Source organism: Nyctereutes procyonoides, unplaced genomic scaffold, assembly GCF_905146905.1.
Source record: "Nyctereutes procyonoides isolate TBG_1078 unplaced genomic scaffold, NYPRO_anot_genome, whole genome shotgun sequence".
NCBI lineage: Eukaryota > Metazoa > Chordata > Mammalia > Carnivora > Canidae > Nyctereutes > Nyctereutes procyonoides.
Window position 1 is genome coordinate 61,497,584 of NW_026575049.1, and position 18,981 is coordinate 61,516,564.

An 18,981-nucleotide genomic window follows, 5' to 3' on the forward strand; every position below is an offset into this window, starting at 1 on the left:
GGGTCACACAAATCAACCCTCAACCAGTATAAAAAAATCAAGATCATACCATGCATATTTTCAGGCCATGATGCTATGACTCTTGAAATCAACCAAAAGAAAAAAAAATGGAAAGACTTCAAATACATAGAACATGTATTTGTAAATACATGTAAAGAACATCCTACTGAAGAATGATTGGGTTAACCAGGAAATTAAAGAATTTTTTTAAAATACATGAAGACAAATGAAAATGAAAACACAACAGTTCAAAACCTATGGGATGCACCGAAGGCAGTCTTGACAAGAAACTATATTGTAATACAGGCCTACCTCAAGGAGCAAGAAAAGTCTCAAATATAAAACACCTTACATCAAAAGAGCTAGTAAAGAAACAGCATATAAAGCCTAAAGCCAGCAGAAGGGAAATAATATAGAGCAGAATATAGGAAAAAACAAATAACACTAGAACAGATCAACAAAACTAAGAGCTGGTTCTTCTTAGAACCAGCTAAGTTCAATTTCAATAGAAGAACCCCAAATAAAATTGATAAACCCCTAGCCAGACTTATCAAAAAGAAAAGAAAAAGTACCCAAATAGATAAAATCATGAATGAAAGAGGAGAGATCAGGGATGCCTGGGTGGCTCAGCAGTTGAGCATCTGCCTTTGGCTAAGGGCATGATCCCAGAGTGCCAGGATCGAGTCCCACATCAGGCTCCCTGTGAGGAGTCTGCTTCTCCCTCTATGTCTCTGCCTCTCTCTGTGTGTCTCTCATGAATAAATAAATAAAATATTAAAAAAAAAATGAGAGGGAGAGATCACAACCAACACAACCAAATATAAAATGTTATTCCCAAAGAGGCACCTGGGTGACTCAGTGGTTGAACACCTGCCTCTGGCTCAGGTTGTTAATCCCAGGGTCCTGGTATTGAGTTCCACATCAGGCTTCCTACAGGGAGCCTGCTTCTCCCTCTGCCTGTATCTCTGCCTCTCTCTGTTCTCTCATGAATAGACAAAATCTTAAAAAAAAAAAAAGTTATTCCCCAAACCTGCAAATACTTATTAATAACATCTGTACCTAAAACATTCATCAAGAGAGACTATATGCTGGGCCATAAAACAAATCTGAAAAAATCAAGGCTCAAAATCATATCAAAGTCAAAATAATACTCTCTAATCACAATGAAATTAAATTAGATATGAATTACAAGAAGCCAGAAAATCTTGAAACGTCTCAAATTTCAAATACTCATTTCTAAATAACCTGCAAGACAAAAAAGAAATAAGAGAAATTAGAAAATATCTGTAAGTGAATAATAAAGAAAATATAACAGGAAAATTTGTGAGATACAGATAAAGCTGAGTTTAGAGGGAAATTTAGACTTATAAGTGCCTATGTTAAGAAAGAGTTAATCAAAGACCTAAATTTTTACCTTAAGAATCAAGAAAAAAGGAGTAAATTCAAACCAACATAAAGTAGAAAGAAGTAAATAATAAAATTAATAGCAGAAATTAATTTAAGTAGAATGGATAAAGAAATTAAAAAATTAAAAGTTGAATATTTGAAAAAATTGATAAAACATAAATCCTTAGTAAAACTGATAAAAATATTAAAGCACAAATAACCAAGGAGCAAAAGAGACAACACTGAAAATCCTACAAATAATATAAGAATAATAACGGGATGTTATGTACAAACAAATGCTAAAATATCAACAATTTCTATACATGGAAAAATTCCTTAAAAAATAAAACTTACTAAAACTCAGATAAGGAGTAAAAGAAAATAAAAATGGTCCTATGTCTATTAAAGAAATTAAACTCATAATAAAATACCTACCAAAGAGGAAACCACCAGGCACAGATGACTTTACCAATTAATTATGTAAATATTTAAACAAGAATTAATACCCACCATATACAAGCACTTTCAGAAATTACAAAGAATATTTCCCCACTCATTTCATGAGTTTCATATAACACTGATATCAAAACATGACAAAGACATTACAAGAAAAATAAATATCCTTCATGAACATAAATGAAAAATTCTTAACATATTAGCAAAACCAATTTACATAGATAGATAGATGATAGATAGATAGATAGATAGATATCATTTCCATCCAGGAATGCAAGATTGGTTTAACATTCAAAAATTGTTCCATGTAATTAAAGATGAAAAAAATTACATAATCATCTCATAAGATACAGAAAGAGCAATTAACATAATACCCATTCATTTAAAAAAAATTTTCAAAAAAACATAAACCCTCTTAGCAAAGTAGGAAGATAGGAAGAGAGGGGGAAGGAACTCCCTTAATTTGATAAAAAGAATCTATAAGAAACCTATTGGTGATATCATACTTTTATCTATTCTCATCACTTCTATTCAGTATATACTAGAAGTCCTAGCCAACGTAATAAGGCAAGAAAAAAATACAACACAGGAATGTTAGAAAAGAAGTAAAACCATTATTTGAAGACAATTTGACTGCACAGTAGAAAATCCTATGGACTGTACGAAAGGAGTAGAAATAATAAATGAATTTTTTAGCAAGGTTACATGATAAAGACTAATATACCAAAAGCAATTTAGTTTCAATATAGTACTGACAAATAATTAGAAAATAATTGTTTAAATCCTTTTTAAAATATCATTTAAAAAGCACTGAATATCTAGAAATAAATCATTTAGAAAGTGTACAAGGCACAGAAAGGTTTAACAGAGAGAAATAAAAGAAGTAAAGAAATAAGGAGATATACTGTGCTCACAAGTTAGAAGACAAAATATTTTTTTAAAAAACCATTCTGTATAAATGGATCCATAGATTCGATGCCATTCCAACCAAAATTCCAGCAGGCTTTTGAAAATTTTATAAACCAAATCCAGAAGTTCTATGGGCACAGAATTACCAAAACACGTGGAAAAGAGTAACAAATTTGGAATAATTTTATTACATGATTTCACACTTTATCATAAAGTTATAGTTTGATATTAAAGAAGAACAGACAAACAGATCAACAGAAAAATGCAGAGATTCCATAAATCAACCCATACCTATATGGTCAATTGACTTCAACTTTTGTTAAAAAGGAAAGTCTGACATCTGGTGCTAGATCAGTTAGATATCCATAAGAAAAACAAAGCCAACCTCAACATCAGCCTCACTCCTTACACAACAATTAATTCAACAAAGGTGGATTACAAGCCTAAATGTGAATAGTAGAACTATGTAGTATCAAAAGAAAATATAGACGAATATCTTCATAATCTTTAGATAGGCAAAAATCTTAGGATTGTTGTAAAAGCATTAACCAATAAAGAATAAACTGACATGTTAGAATTAGGGCAGATCATATTTTCCAGAAATGGTTAGAGCAATATATCCAGTCCCACATGGTCTTCCAAAACATTGCCACTCCCTACTAAGTGGAGTAAATTAACCCTTCCCTGGAACCCCGGTGACTATGTAACTGCTCCAACTCTTAGGGTAAAGCAGAAGTGATTCTATGTAACTTCTGAGGCTAGGTCAGGAAAAATAAACAGCTTCCATTTGACTCTCTTTTTTGAGATGCTCTCACCTTGAGAACCCAGCAACATGAAGAGGTCATAGTATACATTCCTTCCAACAGCTCCATTCTAAGGTCTAAGCTGACAGTATCAAGGGCTTGAGTGATCAAGGCTTCAGATGATTTCAGCCCCCAGCTTTTAAGCCACCCCACCTGGCACCAAAAGGAACAGAGACGAGCTATTCCTATTGAGTCCTACCAAAATCATAGATTTGTGAGCAAAATAAATGTCATTATTTTAGGTAAAGAAATTGGGGGGGGGTAGTTTGTTAGAGTATCTGGAGCATTATCAAAATAAAAATGATTCTAGATGTCAAAAGACATCATTAAGAAAATGTATAGGCTATCCACATACTAGGGAAAAAATATTTATAATATGTGACAAGGACATGTATCCAGCATATATAAAGAATACTTACAAATTAAACATTTAAAACTAACAGACTTATTTTATATATATATATATATATATATATACCCAAAAGACACCTCTCAAAATATAAGATATGGTCAATTAAACATGAAAGGTGCTCAACATCATCTTGAAGTAAAATCATAATTTCACACCTACTAGCATGATTAAAATAAAAAGCACTAGCAATGCCAAACGTTGAACACAATGTGAAGCAAGTAGAATTTCACATATTGCTTGGTACAAGTGTAAAATGGTACAATCACTTTGGATAACTGTTTAGCTGTTCCTTATAAAGTTAAATAGGGCAGCCCGGGTGGCTCAGCAGTTTAGCACCACCTTTGGTCCAGGACGTGATCCTGGAGACCTGGGGTCGAGTTCCATGTCGGGCTCCCTGCATGGAGCCTGCTTCTCCCTCTGCCTGTGTCTCTGCCTCTCTCTCCCTCTCTCTCTCTGTCTCTCTCTGTTTTTCTCTCTCTCTCTTTCTCTGTATGTGTGTGTCTCTCATGGATAAATAAATTTATTTTTAATCTTAAAAAAAATAAAGTTAAATATACATCCACCCTATGACCTAGCAACTTCACTACTAGGTATTTACCCAAGAGAAACAAAAACATGCTTCCACAAAAAGACTTGTACAAGAATGTTAATTGCAACTCTATTCATAATAGTAAAAACTAAGAAACAACCCAAATATTCATCTGTAGGAGAATAGAAAAAAACAAATTGTGGCACATTTGTACAATGGGATATAACTTAACAGTAATAAAGAATGAACTCTTGATACATGCAACCACAATGGATCTTGAAAATATTCTTTGAAGTAAAAGAAGCCTAACACAAAGGATTTGTATTATATGATTCCATTTAGATGAAGTTAAAACTGATCTAAGATGACAAATTCTAAGTGGTTGCCTCTGGAGGACCGGCGAATTGACATGAAGAGAAAGTATAAGAGAAACTTCTGGGATATTCTATACCTTCTTGATTATACAAGCATATGCAATGGTTAGTATTCATTGAACTGAACATTGTATGCTGTGCATTTTACTGACTATATAAATTATACTCAATTAAAAATTACAAAGAAAAAAAATTACAAAGAGATGTTTCTTCTTCTGTAACACACTGGTTCTAACAAAGAAGACTAAGGCATTTCCTGGTCCCCCGCCACCCCCCACTCACCCACAGTAGAGCAGTATACTGGCGCTTGGTGGCACTGAGCAGGACACTGGGGACAGCAGCAAGACACACAACAAATATCCAAGGTCCATCAGCAAGTACAAGTGTGTTTATTCACTGTCTCTCAGAGCATCCCAGGAGTCCTAGTGTAAGTAGGAAATTTTGCAGGGGGGCCCAAGGTCATGAATTTTGCAGGTAGGAGTAATGAGCCAGACAAATGTGTGACTTCATTCATACCTGCAGGGTGGCACATCAAGTTACATCAGAAAACTGAAAAGCTTTAAAATTTCACTCCAATGAGATTGCTCATCTCACTGTATTTCCTAAGCCACCACCTTCCCACACCTCACCAACTACCTCTTTATACCCACTGATGAGTTCTGAAACTCATACCCACCATGTCTTACATGTATACATACTATTATTTTCCAAATGTGTATTTTCCATTTGCTGATTATTCAGATACAGATTAAATTAAAGGCACTACTGAATCCACTAAATCTTCTCAAACAGTAAATGTTAAAAGTAGAACTTCTATTCAGGCTGTCAATTATTTTTTAATACACAATTTTCAGGGGGTTCTTATACTTGAATAAATACTTGGAGTCAGACAGACCTGGATTCAAATTCTGGCTTTACAACTTCCTAACTGTGTGACTTTGGAAAAATTACTTTGTCTCTATGACCTTCAATTTCTCATTTGAAGAGGTAAAGGTAATGATATTTTCTACCTCATAGGGTCATTGGGGGGATTAAATGATGATGTCAAAGCTTTAACACAGTACAGAACACATGTAAGGTTCAGTAAATATTAGCATTCCTCAGCAGCAACTGTAAGGCATACTAAAAATGTCTAGGACTTGAAGTCAAAAGACCTCATTCTGTTCCTAATTCTCCTCTTCTCTCTGTGATTTGAGTGTGTTCCTTTAACTGTCTGGACCTCTATTTCCTTACATGTAAAATGAGAAAGTTGAATCTAGTACTGGTGACTTCTCACCACCACTGAACATCTTCTCCTCTAGTGTGGCAGAAGGTGTCCAAGGATGGAAAGGTTATTCTCTCCATCAACATAGTCCAAATACAGCCCGAAGTGCAGCAAAATGTCAAAGAACAGTAGAGCTGGAGTGAGCATAGCTGCCACTTGTGCCAGTGGAGAGACAGAGAGAGTAGAGAGATAATCCAGAACAACATCCAGTAAGCAGGGAACTTGGAGTGTTGAGACAAGAATGGTCTCTCCTCTCAGGACTAGCAAATGAGTTAAAAGATATTTGTTTGTTTGTTTTGTAAATCCAAGCAAAGAGGACCTTTGGGATGGGAAAGGAATGGGTCTTTCTAGTGGGTCCATCTCTTTCCATTCCCATTACTGCCACCTCAGTCAGGCCTTCAGTCTGTGCCTCAGGCAACCCTTCCTCCCTTCTATCCTAAATAGCGCAAAGGCTATCCTTCCAATGTGTAGCACTGTTATGCTTTCTTCTGCCCAGAGTCCTTCAGGGTACCCATCAGTACTGGACTTAGGCTCTTCCTTCTACCTAGAATGCTTTCTAAATTCTACTGATCCTTGGAGGCCCAGCTCAATTCTTACTGCTTCCAGGGAGCTTTTCCTCATGGGTTCTTCGACAGAATAGAGAATGCTCACTCACCTGAATATTTCAAGAATAACTCAAGCATATGCTCATAAATCTTTATTGGTTCCTCATTTTCTATTGAATTAAAAAAAAAAGAAATACCTCAGAATGGCACTCAGTATAATCCACAACATGATCCCCATCCAGATTTCCATGCCACTATTCTACCCCTATGTTCAGTCAATCCTGAGAATTTCCTGAACATTACGTTCTCTCCACCTGGTATTCCTGCCCTCTGAGGGTCAACATATGACCCATCCTTTGAGAGTTATTTCAAATGCTGCTGCTTTCTTTTTCTTTCTTTCTTACTGCTTCACTCTGCTGCTTTCCCTAATTTTATCTTCTTTCTAAGCCCCTTTTCACTTTGTTTTTTACCCTGGGACTCTTACAATCTCCTTGGCATTTCAGTTAAAGGTGCACTTGGAGAATACTAAGGCCACTGAGGACAGACACTGACCTCTTCATGCGTTGTGATCCCTGGATTAGCACTGTCCATGCATGTTACAGGGTTTAGGAAGCGACACTGGAAGGTCTGTGTCTTGTGACTGTACAAGACCTGCCAGCATCAACTGGGAAGTCACACACAATGGCACCTAGAGTCCCTTTCAGTTCTAATCTTCCAGGACCTTGAAAGAGTTCTTTTTCTTTCCTTTTCTTTTTTTCTTTTTCTTTTTCTTTTTTTTTTTTTTTTTTGAGAAGGTTCTAAAAAAAATTCCTGAACTCTTTTTTTCTGAATTCCTTTGGCTACTCATCACCCAATTCAGTGTGTTATTGATTGGTGTCATTGTTGTTATTTATACTTAACTTTTTGCAAAGATGAGATAGCTCAAAAAATTTTTGTAACTAAAAGGTACAAATGGCAACATCTCACCCCCACTCCTATCAGGTGACTGCTCAATCAACCACTTTTATTAGCATTTTGTATCCTTCCAGATTTTCTTTTATGCAAATATAAATGTATGTTCTTCTATTTTATCATGCTGACAGGAGCTTGCATTCATTTGCTTTTACAATTAATTTGGGGGTTAAATTTGCCTTGCCAGCTGCAGTGAAATTGCTGTGTGAGGTGTGAACTCCAAAGCTCCTTCATGCCCTACTACACCTAGCTCAAGGCGGGCACACACAAATGCTTAAATGCTTTTTGGTCATCTGCCCTTCCACAACTTTCTCTGTTCTGCCTGGAGCTGAGAGCACGTGCCCCACTTATGGCTCCAACGTGTTGAAGAAAGGCCTTACACTCTCACTTCCCCTGACACATTTTTAGAGAATGATCTGATTCCCAGAGGTCAGTCCAAGTTTCAATCTGTGGTATACCAAGCCTCTTGCCACCTTTCAATTTGGTGGAAGAGAAAGCATGATAGACCGACAGTCAGGAGACCAGGAGTTAGCTGCAGCTGTGTCCCCAAGTAGCTGTGCAAATCTGATCAAGTCATCTGCCCACTCCAGTCCTTTCTTCAAAGGCCCTTCCTTTCAGCATTGACACAGCCCCCCTTCAGGGTCTTCTAGCCTAAGCTCTGCAGACATCATGTGCAGGGGACATGAGGACGTGTTGCACCAAGAGTCCATGGGAGGCACCTAGGGCACTTCCTTGGACTGTGTCTGCTCCCTGGCTGATACTGGCCATGATGACACTGCCCTTGCTATAGTTATGAGACAGAGTGTGAGCATCTCAGGGCGACAGTTCCCTCCCTGGCACCATAGTTAACTGTCAACACAAGACAAAACTGAGGCTTTCCTGGTAAATCAAGACAGGCCTGACTACAGGCTCCACATTAGTCCAGATATGAACCCCAAGGAGCCTAAGGGCATGTTGGGGGAGGCAAGGCCACCCATCCATGCAACCTTCAAGACCAGCACCCTTGTCACCCGCACCCTCTAAGCAGGTGGCACCAGAATGGGGAACTGTGTGGTTCCCAAGAGCCTCTGCTGGGGAATTCCTCTCAATTCCTCTCTGCTCCACTGCCCTCCCCACCTGCCTTCATCTGCCTTTAGGGACAGGAAAGAGCTGACCTGGAAGGGGACCTCCAAGGCCATCTGCCCCCCCCCCCAATATACAGATTCAGAAACTGAGTCCAGAGAGAGGAAGTCACTCACCCAGGGCACACAGCTGCCTGAGGGGCACAGTTTTCAATGACAAACCACCCAACAAGTGTCAGAAAAGCCAGCCAGAACTGTCTCCTGCCTTCCGGGGGCCATGTCCGCTCATCCACAGTGAGGCAGGTGTCATACCAAGGCTGTCCTCTCCAAGCAACAGGGTGGGAAAGTGCTTCATAGGATGCAGCCAGGCAGATGCTTCTCATGGTTTCCTGTTCTGGCAGGAACCCCGGGTGGCTGATTTGGTTCTCTACACCAGTGACAAAGGCTGGCTGGTTGCCTGCCTGCCTCTGGGGGTGTAATTTGGTAAAATATATCATGACAGTTATGAACAGGACAGCCAGGGAGGAGAGCAAGGTAATAGGTTTCTCTTTAGCTGACCTGCCTCAAGGGCCTGAATTGAGGCCTGAACTCAGACTGAAAAAGCTATCACGAGGATCCTTGCTCCTTATAGAGCTAGTGATCATAGGGTTTATGGAATTGTCTCCATTTATTGAGTTAGCCTCATTTCCCTCTGCCTGTTTAAATTCCTCTCTTTTTGAAAAGCAGCACAGCCTCTTCCACGGAGCCTTCTCTGATTACAACCCCCCTCAAGGTCTCTATCCTCTGAACCAGGTACCCGTTATGTGCCCTGGACCACTCCTTAGAATGCATATATATCCACAATCATATGACCAAAGCTGGGAGTCTTCAAGGGGAGGCTATGGCTCTTTTTCTTTAGTGTCCTCCACAGCCCCTAGCCCCAAACAGAACACACAAAAGGTGCACAATAGCAACTTGTTGGTCAAACCATTCCAGTTCTTTCCACTGAAGGAAAGTAAAATCCACCAGTGTGCCACACCCCAGCAGCTCAGGTCCTTCCACAGAAGAGCATGGTAGCAAGTAGTCTCCAAGGGATGAGGTCCTGGAATCAGTCTTAGAACACATTCTGGTGGGCTCTACAGGGCCTCAGGGACCAGACTTGGGGCAGCAGGATCTGTGAGTCCCACCTAACCCCTCCTTCCCACTGTCACAACACAAGCATATATACACACAAATGATGTCCTTGCATTTTCTCTCCCCTGCTACCCCTAAAGTCTCTCTTCACCAAGTCTTCCTCAATGGATAAATTAGGCCAGGTATGGTTTATCCAGGGGCACATATGGGCTTGAGTAAAAGCCATGCCCCAGTCTACATGCATTACCTGGCACCAAACTCTCCCCCAGGACTTTCTCCAGCTCTAGGAAAAAGCCAGGTGAGAGCAGCTCTGTACACCCATTCTGAGAGGGATCAGAGCAAGTAAAACCTGAAATGGAGAAACTGCAGCAGTAAAAGCAAACACCACTGCATCACTGTACCTCACAGAGGCCCCTGTCGACATTTAGAAAGGCCCTACCATTTCCAGACCGTTCCGGTCAATAATAATCTGAGGATGACCTTAATGCTTGATTTCCCTTTCCCTGCGATTTGTGGCTTGTGGAGCTCAAGATCCTTGAGTCCAAAACAGTGTTTGTGCTCATTAGGCAAAGTTGCAAGGCCAGGCAGCATTGGCTCTCTTCAGCTTGGCTGAGCCTGGCCCCAGCCTGAGGCAGAGAAAACCTCCTGACAAAAGGTAGGGGTCTCACAGTGACATTAACGCAGCCACATTCCACACGTGTAATATTCCTGAGTAGCAGGTAAGCCTGTAAATCCATTATTTATGACGTGAAACTGCACGCACAGTGCGATGCAGATGTGTTAGCATCACCATGAGAAACTTCTCAATGTCCCTGTCTTGAGAGGTATAAATTTTACAACTCTGGCAATGCGTCACCAAACATTTCTTACATAGCTACTTCCATATGTGGTTCAAAGTGGTTGGTTATATTTAAACATAGAATTTCCCCTACCTGATTACACTGAACAAATTAAAAATGGCTCCATCATTTGCATCCAAGTTCTGGGTTTCTTACCATCACCTTCGCTTCCCTATTGCAGCACTGAAATTTTGTTTGTGAAACAAAAACACAGGAGCCCATTTCCATTGCAGAACAGGAAGTCACAGGCAGACACCTGCATTTCTCTTTGATGGCTGGGGGTGGGGTGAAGAGGGAGGTCAAATAGGGATGTTTCCATGCCCACATCTCAGCTTCAAGTCAGAGATTGGGAGTTCCAATCTGTGTGTGTCCGGAGCACCCATTTGCCTTTTCTAGGCTGTGACATCCTGCTCTTGCAAACAGCTCCACCACCAGCATGCTTCAACACTGGCACAAGTGAAGAACTGATCAAAGGGACTGTAGCAAATATACCAGATTATCACAATCTTCATTGCCTTGCTGAATTGTGCTGATCTAGAAACAGAATTCGCCACCTTGAGGTGCCATATTCTGTGGAGCTGAAGTTCTAAATTCAAACCTATTTCAGGTGGTTGTGAAGATTCATAGGTGAAGGCAGAAGAATAGGACATACTGTAGCAATGTATTAGCTTTGTGTGTAACTTTTAAAAATTTAGATATAGGACAGGTGGGCTTTCTACTCATATCCTACTCTTCTCATGGCAGTTGGCTGTCTTACTTCCCCACACACACCCTCTGCTTTGTTCAGAACCACAATCCCACTGACTCAATGGCTCATCCTTAAACTACACCATCCCTCCAGCCTTGTTCTTCTCTTCTTGTTCTGGAGAGAGAAATTGAAGGACCACTCTCCTATCCTGTCCCATTCTCCAGGCCTCACTGTAGCCCACCTCCTCTTTGAAGCCTCTCCCAAACCTTCGGCCCTTCACAGACCTATCTTTTCTGCACTCCTGTAATGTTTTCCAGCTATGCCACAACCTTGCCTGTGGAAAGACTGCTTTAATCACCCGATGACTTATCCTTTCACCCTTGGAAATCTCCAGGAGAACCCCTCACTTATGTGTCCATGCATTCCAAACAATGCCTCACAGTCTTAAGTTGAAATCTGATAGTCAATAAGTACCACTTTTTTGGAGGAAAAGTAGGCAGTTGCAATCAAAATTTTAAATGCATTTTGCCTCTAAGCTAGTATCCCACTTCCAGGCATCTAACCCATAGAAATACTTGCTCATGTACACAGAGACACATGTTTAAATGAGCTCACACATGGAGAGAGTTTATACTAAAACCCTGCCCACAGTAAGCATGCTATTTGGAATTACTGATAGGTGAGATGCCTGGGTAGCTCAGCGGTTGAGCATCTGCCTTCAGCTCAGGGCGTGATCCCAGGATCCAGGATCAAGTCCCACATCAGGCTCCCTGTGAGGAGCCTGCTTCTCCCTCTGCCTGTGTTTGCCTCTCTCTCTCATGAATAAATAAATAAAATCTTTTTTAAAAATCACTGATAGGTGTTGCTGCTGCTATTGCTAGGAGGTTCTCTGCAAAAATCTGGAAGGAGTACAAATGGCCACAAATAGGAGAATCATTAAATAAAAAGTGGTACACCAGTACAATTCTATACAGATTTTTAAAAGAATGTGGATATATATGTGCTGACATAGTAAAACATCCACATTTTTCCATTTACCTAAAAAAGCAAATTGTAAAACATGATTTTATTTTCTTAAGTACTAAATTTATAATTGTGCATGCATAGATAGTAAACACATTTGTGGAGTCATCATAGAGTCATTACTAAGAGCATAGCTGCAGACTCAGACCACCTGGGCATCAATCTGTCTTCATTTCCTACCCACTTTGTGATCCCCCCAAAATTATTGGACTTCTCAGTGCCTCAGTGCCCTCATCTGTCAAATGGAGAAAGAAATAACATCCTTCTCATAGGACTAATGTATGGACTAAATTAAACTAATGAGTTCATACATGTAAAGAGGGTGTAGAAGAGTGGCTGGCACATAGAAAGCTCCCAATCAAATTAGTTGTCATCAGTATTATCCTCTGTAAAGAAAAAAAGAGAAGGGATAAACCACCGTTAACAGTGGTTTCCTCCAGAGAAAGAAATTGGAGGAGAGGAAACTTTCTTGTTTTTTACCACAAGCAGTGTAACTTCTATAATATAAAGATGCCACCGACCTGCCAACAGGTTGCAGGTTTGGCTCATCAGGTCAACTGCTATCAGAGGTGATGTGAGATGTCAGGACACAGGGCCACAAGCCACTGCTTCCCCGTTTCTAAATCCTCATTCTAACTCCAACCCAAGCCAGAAAATAAAAAACAAAAGATGTTATTGCCAGCTGCTGCCCCCCCTTCCCACACACACACATTCTGCAACCCCACAATGTGCTAAAAAATTAAGAACATCTGTTTGGGGGGAAAAAAGCATCAATTACTATTTTAAACAGGAAGAAGGGGAACAGGAAGTAAATTGGTGACCAATGTATTTTTATTCCTACATCTTGACTGCCAAGGTAGGATCTAGTACCGCTTTAATAATCATCTTCCTGCGGTAGAAGATGGGTCTAAGTACTACTTATTACTGCCTCCACCTTGCCAATCCCCTGCTCTTTCCTGACATCTTCCCAGTCAACCCCAGTCTCCAGCATTCTCTATCTCCCCCTCTTAGAGGAGTGCTTTGGCCTCCTGCACCTAGGATATTCTTGTCCTGGTGTCACACATTATGATTTAACATATGCACCTCGTACAGTCAAGAACATTGAAGACAGGAGTCTCTACCTTGGGTTTCATGTGTCTCCACCACTTCTTGGCACAATTCATCCCACTGGCCACACCACAAAATCCAAACCCCTTAGCCCGACCCCAAGGCCTCTTCCTCCTAGCTCCACACTCCTTTTCCAGCTCCATTTCCTATTACTCTCTTACATGATCCCCTCTCTTTCTGGTGTTGCTTGTTGTCAAGCTGGCCAAGTCCCCATCCCTCAGTTCTACCTTTTGCTTTCCACTTATTTTTTTAAGATTATTTATTTGAGAGAGAGAGAGATAAAGAGCACAAGCAGGAGCGGCAGAGGGGGAGAGACAGAGACAGAGAGAATCTTAAGTGGACTCCATGCTGAGTGCAGACCCCAACACAGGGCTCAATCTCACACTATCCATTTCTACTTCCATGGCTGCTGTTCCACTTATATTCACCATTTTTGTGCTGTCAGCAACTCTTCTCTTGCTCTTTACATACCCACATCTCACCATCCCTTCAGACCAATTTCTACCACATGGTGGTCCCTGACCAGTACATAATGATCTCTTTGCACTCTGCACCCCTCATCTGTGCATGACAACCCAATGCACACGATCTATCCTTGGAATGAGTAGAGCTTGTCTCCTCGACCAGGTGGCAAATTCCTGGAAGGCAGGACACCTGTCAAGGTTCTTTTCCTTTTTTATACTGGGCATGGGAAGAGTGGGGTGGAGGAAAGTTGGGAATTGGGAGAAGGGGAGGTAGGAATCTTCCCCCAAAAAGCTAAAGTGAAGTTTCATTTAGTAGTGAAATCTCTATTGACAGCTTGCTAACTTCTCATGGCAAACTTTTCTTATTTGACTTTGTGTTCATTTTTCTAGCTAAAAAAGGAAAAAAATAAAAAGATTGTTAAAAATTAAATCCAAAACTTTCAGCTCTGATAAGATGAATTTTCTCAAATGCCAATAATTCCACATGGCTTGTCTAAAATTAGAGAGAGAGAAGTGACCAGGATTTTTAATAGATTGGCTTTCATAGTAGATGCAAGATAGTCAAAATCTATTTAAATGACTTTCTCAGGGAACTGGAGCAGCAGGCAATGCATCAGACGCCAGAAGTCCATTTGAATATTATACTAAGGGAAGGGAATTCATTTGGTCAAGATGCTAAAATGAACAGGCAGGGACAAAAATGCCCTGGAGAAGTACTGGGTGTTTCATCTTGAATCCATTTGTAAAATAAACACATTTATTTACCAAGTTTAGTACTTCAACTATTTTCTGGAATCAGTACTTGCACAAATCTAGGCTGGGATTGGCCAACTTGGAATTAAAAAGTGACCAAAACTACAAAATTAATTTGACACTCCTCAATTTCCTTGTTTAGAAACACAAAGCAAATCCTAATCAATTGGAAGTTTATCCAGTATTTCAGTCTACCACTTGTAAATTGTCACAGTGCACTGGCTAACAGCAGCCCTTAGCGCCTCCAGCCCCAATGTACTTGTGATGGTCCAGGCAGCAGTTATTTATGAGCTTACAATGCAAACATACTAACTCCTTTCTTCTGCAGGAAGAACTTGCATTCCCACTGAACACCCACCTACTGCTGTCTTACAGATGGTCCTAACCCTGAGATCTCAAACCTTCTATGGGAAACACAGAGGCACGCACACACACACACACACACACACACACACACACACCCCCTGCTCAGGCCCGACTCTACCCAGACACTTTTTAAATTGCTTTTCCAGTAGGATCCCAGGAAAGGGTTCCATTTCACTACCACCCACACATGGCCAGGATATGACTGGTTTGACAATCTATGGCCTCTCTGGTCCTGCAGGGGTCCCCGGGGTAACTCTGCCCCCCCTCTGGTTAATGACCCCTTGTGGGCTTTGGACTGGGTGTTTGGTATCCTGACTTTCCTGTAGCCAGCAGAGGCAGGAAGACCACACAGTATCAGACATAACATCCCACAAGATGAGGTGTGGCACAACAGACCTACTGTGTTGGCAATTTAGGGCTGGCTGGTGAGGATGTCATTTAATGGCTCAGGAACTCCCCAGCCGGTTTCTTTATTGAATGCCTTCCTCCTCACCTCTGAGTAATGGAACTCCTGCAGGCAGGCCCGGCTCTTCCCTGTAGCTCTCAAAGGTTACAGAAGCCCCCTTTCCCCCTTGCAAACTCTTTCAGCAATAGCCTGCCCTGTTCTCCCCATATTGTCAACAGTTCATAGCTGAAGCCTCAGTGGAATATCCCATCCAATTTCCCATAAAATGGGACATGAAAATAAACACATATATTGTATGTTGGTTTACATTTCCTGCACAGACCCAGCAGGGGCGACAGGAAAGACATTAAGGAAACTATTTCTAAAGCAATGGGCTACATTTTAGCAAGAATACTCTCACTGACCCTAAAAAGAAAGCCATTCAGAAGCCTAAAATCCCATATAATTCTTTGAAAACGTTCTTGAACATTCCCATTTTAATTTCCAAAATCAATACGGCTTGCTAGTGCTCCATGTTCAATGACAACAATTCATATTGATGGGGAGGGAGGTATGAACATTTTTCTATTGAATGGAAAATTTGGTTATTTTTAAGGACATTATTCCAAGAGAGAAAAAGGTCTTAAGTCCACTGCACCTGACAGAGTATTGTTTTGTTCCTAGAAGGCTGGTTTCTCTTGACATCTCTGCCCTCATTAAAAAAGCGTATCACGGTTGTCGCCTTTATGTTTTCAGTCATGCAGTTTCAAGACCCAAAACAGAATGTTATCATTTATTTTTCTTCTGAAGAAAGGAATGCTGCTTGCATGCATACCCAACACCAAAAATTCAAGAGAACATTCCCGCCACACCTCTCCAGTTCAAAGCACCTGGCAAGTCTGAGTTGGTGAGGTGTCTGAACTACAGAATAGTAAAGGCTATTTTCTATCTTTCAAGTAAATTCACTAACTAGATAATAATTACTTGCCATTAGCACATTAATATTATATGTAAGTGGTACTACTAAAGTGCCAGAAAACAGTTTGTCCACAGATAAATGGTCCCTCCTGCAGTCTTGTTCATACTGTTAATCTGCTCAGCAAAGCCCTTCCTCATGGACTGTGCAAACATCAGCACCAGGTGCCATGCCAGGAAACCACACACATAGTCCAATGCGACGTTGGGACACTCAAGCCTTACAGAGAAATTTCCTCTTCACTGACTCTTCCTTGAGGACCTGTGCTTTTTCTCATCTCAAAAGGCAAAATTGAAAGATGAAGCTCAGAGCATGGGGCTACAGGGCTAGGGGCACTACTAGCCTGTTTTGGGGCCAGGGCTTCAGCCAGAAGGGCTAACAGAACCCCATGATTGGTGTGGCAGATTTCAGGAGGACAGGAATCTCACGATGGGGCCTGGGGCCAAAGCCCTGTGAAAATCAACAGGATGCCTTTGCCAAGAGAGCTCACTCTGCATACCTCCCTTGATTTCATGTTTAGGATCCTGGTTAAATGGCTATTCAGCTCATCACAACTAATTTAATGGGTGAAGAAACTCCTAAGAGCTAATAAGTGAAAATTCAGAACATAAGAAGCTAAAATAATCCACATACAAATGACAAGTCTTCGATTGACTATATGCACATCCAGACATTATCATTAACCAAGAAGAGTTAAAACTGACTGAAGTCTTGCCCCTTCTTACAGTTGCATATGACTACTAATATCTAGCACCATTATTAGAGATGACTGAATTTAACATTATACACACAATAAAATCCATACTCTAAAGATATTAAAATTCAAGTCAGACAAATAAATCTTTCTCAGCTCTGATAAGAAATTCAGTAGGGTGATTGGCTCAAAGGTCATGTGACTTCCTACCCTTCACTCAGAGAAGAGTAAAATCACACTTCTGGGGACCCAAGTTGGAGGTTGATGTAAAGAATCCCAAGCAGAAATTTGAAGTTTCCTGATTTTATTTAAAAATTAATGCAAAATTTTCTATTTAAAATAAATGTAAATTTTAATTCCATAACGTAATAATAATCTTTCTATCAATTTACTTTTCCTCAAAAAAAAATTTTTTTTCAATGGAAGAAGAAGCCAATGCAGTATAGCTAGTCTTTATTGGAAAGAAGAAACTTTGCAGCACATTTTGAATAAGTTAGTGCAAAGGCTCAGTGGGCCAGCTGGTGGAGCACTAGTTTCCAATGGATTCTACAACTAGGGCCTTGCTGGGCCTTGCCTTTGTGAAGCCAGAACCAGATGATTGACAGTATTGTCCTCCTCACAGATGCAGCCCATGATTCACTTGCCAGTGATAGATGGGACTAAATGAGGGTCTTTGCTGGTGTGTGAAGCTGCCTTTGGGAGCTAGCATATTATATGGGTCCAGTCCTTCCATGCAGCCATCCTGACCTCCCTTTCCAGCCTAGTTGCCTGATCTTCATCATCACCTCTAGAAGCCATGGAGTGCACCATGGTGACTCCATTGGGACTGTGGGCCCTGAGGGCCTGCACAGCCAGCATTCCAACTCCACAAAGTAACCTTGAAGCCATGATGCCCACTACAAACAGCAACACTTCCTCAAAAATTCTTAAATAAATAAATGCTCCAGGAAAATCACCATGTTGATCCTACAGCCCCAAGGTTTACCCAACATACCACCACCTCACCCCACATACCCCAGTTTGAGAAGAAAAGTAACAGTGGAACCAAAGTAGAATTCTGAATCTTGGAAAGAGAAGTGAAAACAATGCTTACCAAAGCAGGGGAAGAACAAAGGATACTGATTATATTTTTTTCCACAACCATTTTCCATAGCCACTGATAGAAAATGATTAAAATATTATGCTGGCTTGTCATGAGGTTTCACACTGATGTGTGTTCATTTGGCACATGGAGAGTCTTCTTCCTTGGGGACTATCATAATTTGGTTTAGAAACATGCTCTGAGAACACCTTGAGAACTTCACACATAATAATCAAGCTCCTTGATCCCTTAATACACCTAAATTCTGATGCAGTCATTGAAGGTGTCAGAGCAAGACATAAAATCCTCAAGAAACTAAGGTCAACTTAGCCTTTCCAGTTCATGTGGAGATGTTAATTCCACTTATCGAAGAAAAGTAGAAAAAGGCACTCATTATGAAAAGCAGAAACTCAAAATGAAGACTCTTATGGGTTGGTCTCAGCTGAGTTCCTCTGAATTTATTACCTTAGAAAGTTCAACACGGACCCAAGACTTCCAACCAAGATGGTAGCTAGTGGGAAGTAGCATCTGGGAGCAATCACCAGGGTCCTGGTAGCCTCTTTACTGAGTACAAATTATGCAAACCTCCCAACATGAATGCAGGAGGAATAATCATTTTGGAAAGCAGTTAAGGAAATCATATATGTAAAGACAAGACCATTTAAAATTTTAATATTATTCTTAGATATTGTCACATATTTTGATATGTGACAGCATGAGACCAGGAGGAAAAGACTGAGAAACATGGGAGGAAAGACAAAGTAAGGAAGTCAGGGAGGAGAAGGAACATGAAGGATGCAAA

The 18,981-nt window shown here is 40.5% G+C and overlaps 1 pseudogene; it reads right to left on the bottom strand.

Moving 5' to 3' along the window:
- Positions 1 to 17,604: 17,604 nt before the first annotated feature.
- On the bottom strand, positions 17,605 to 17,986 carry LOC129511295 (cytochrome c oxidase subunit 5B, mitochondrial-like; annotated as a pseudogene).
- Between the last annotated feature and the right edge of the window lie 995 nt (positions 17,987 to 18,981).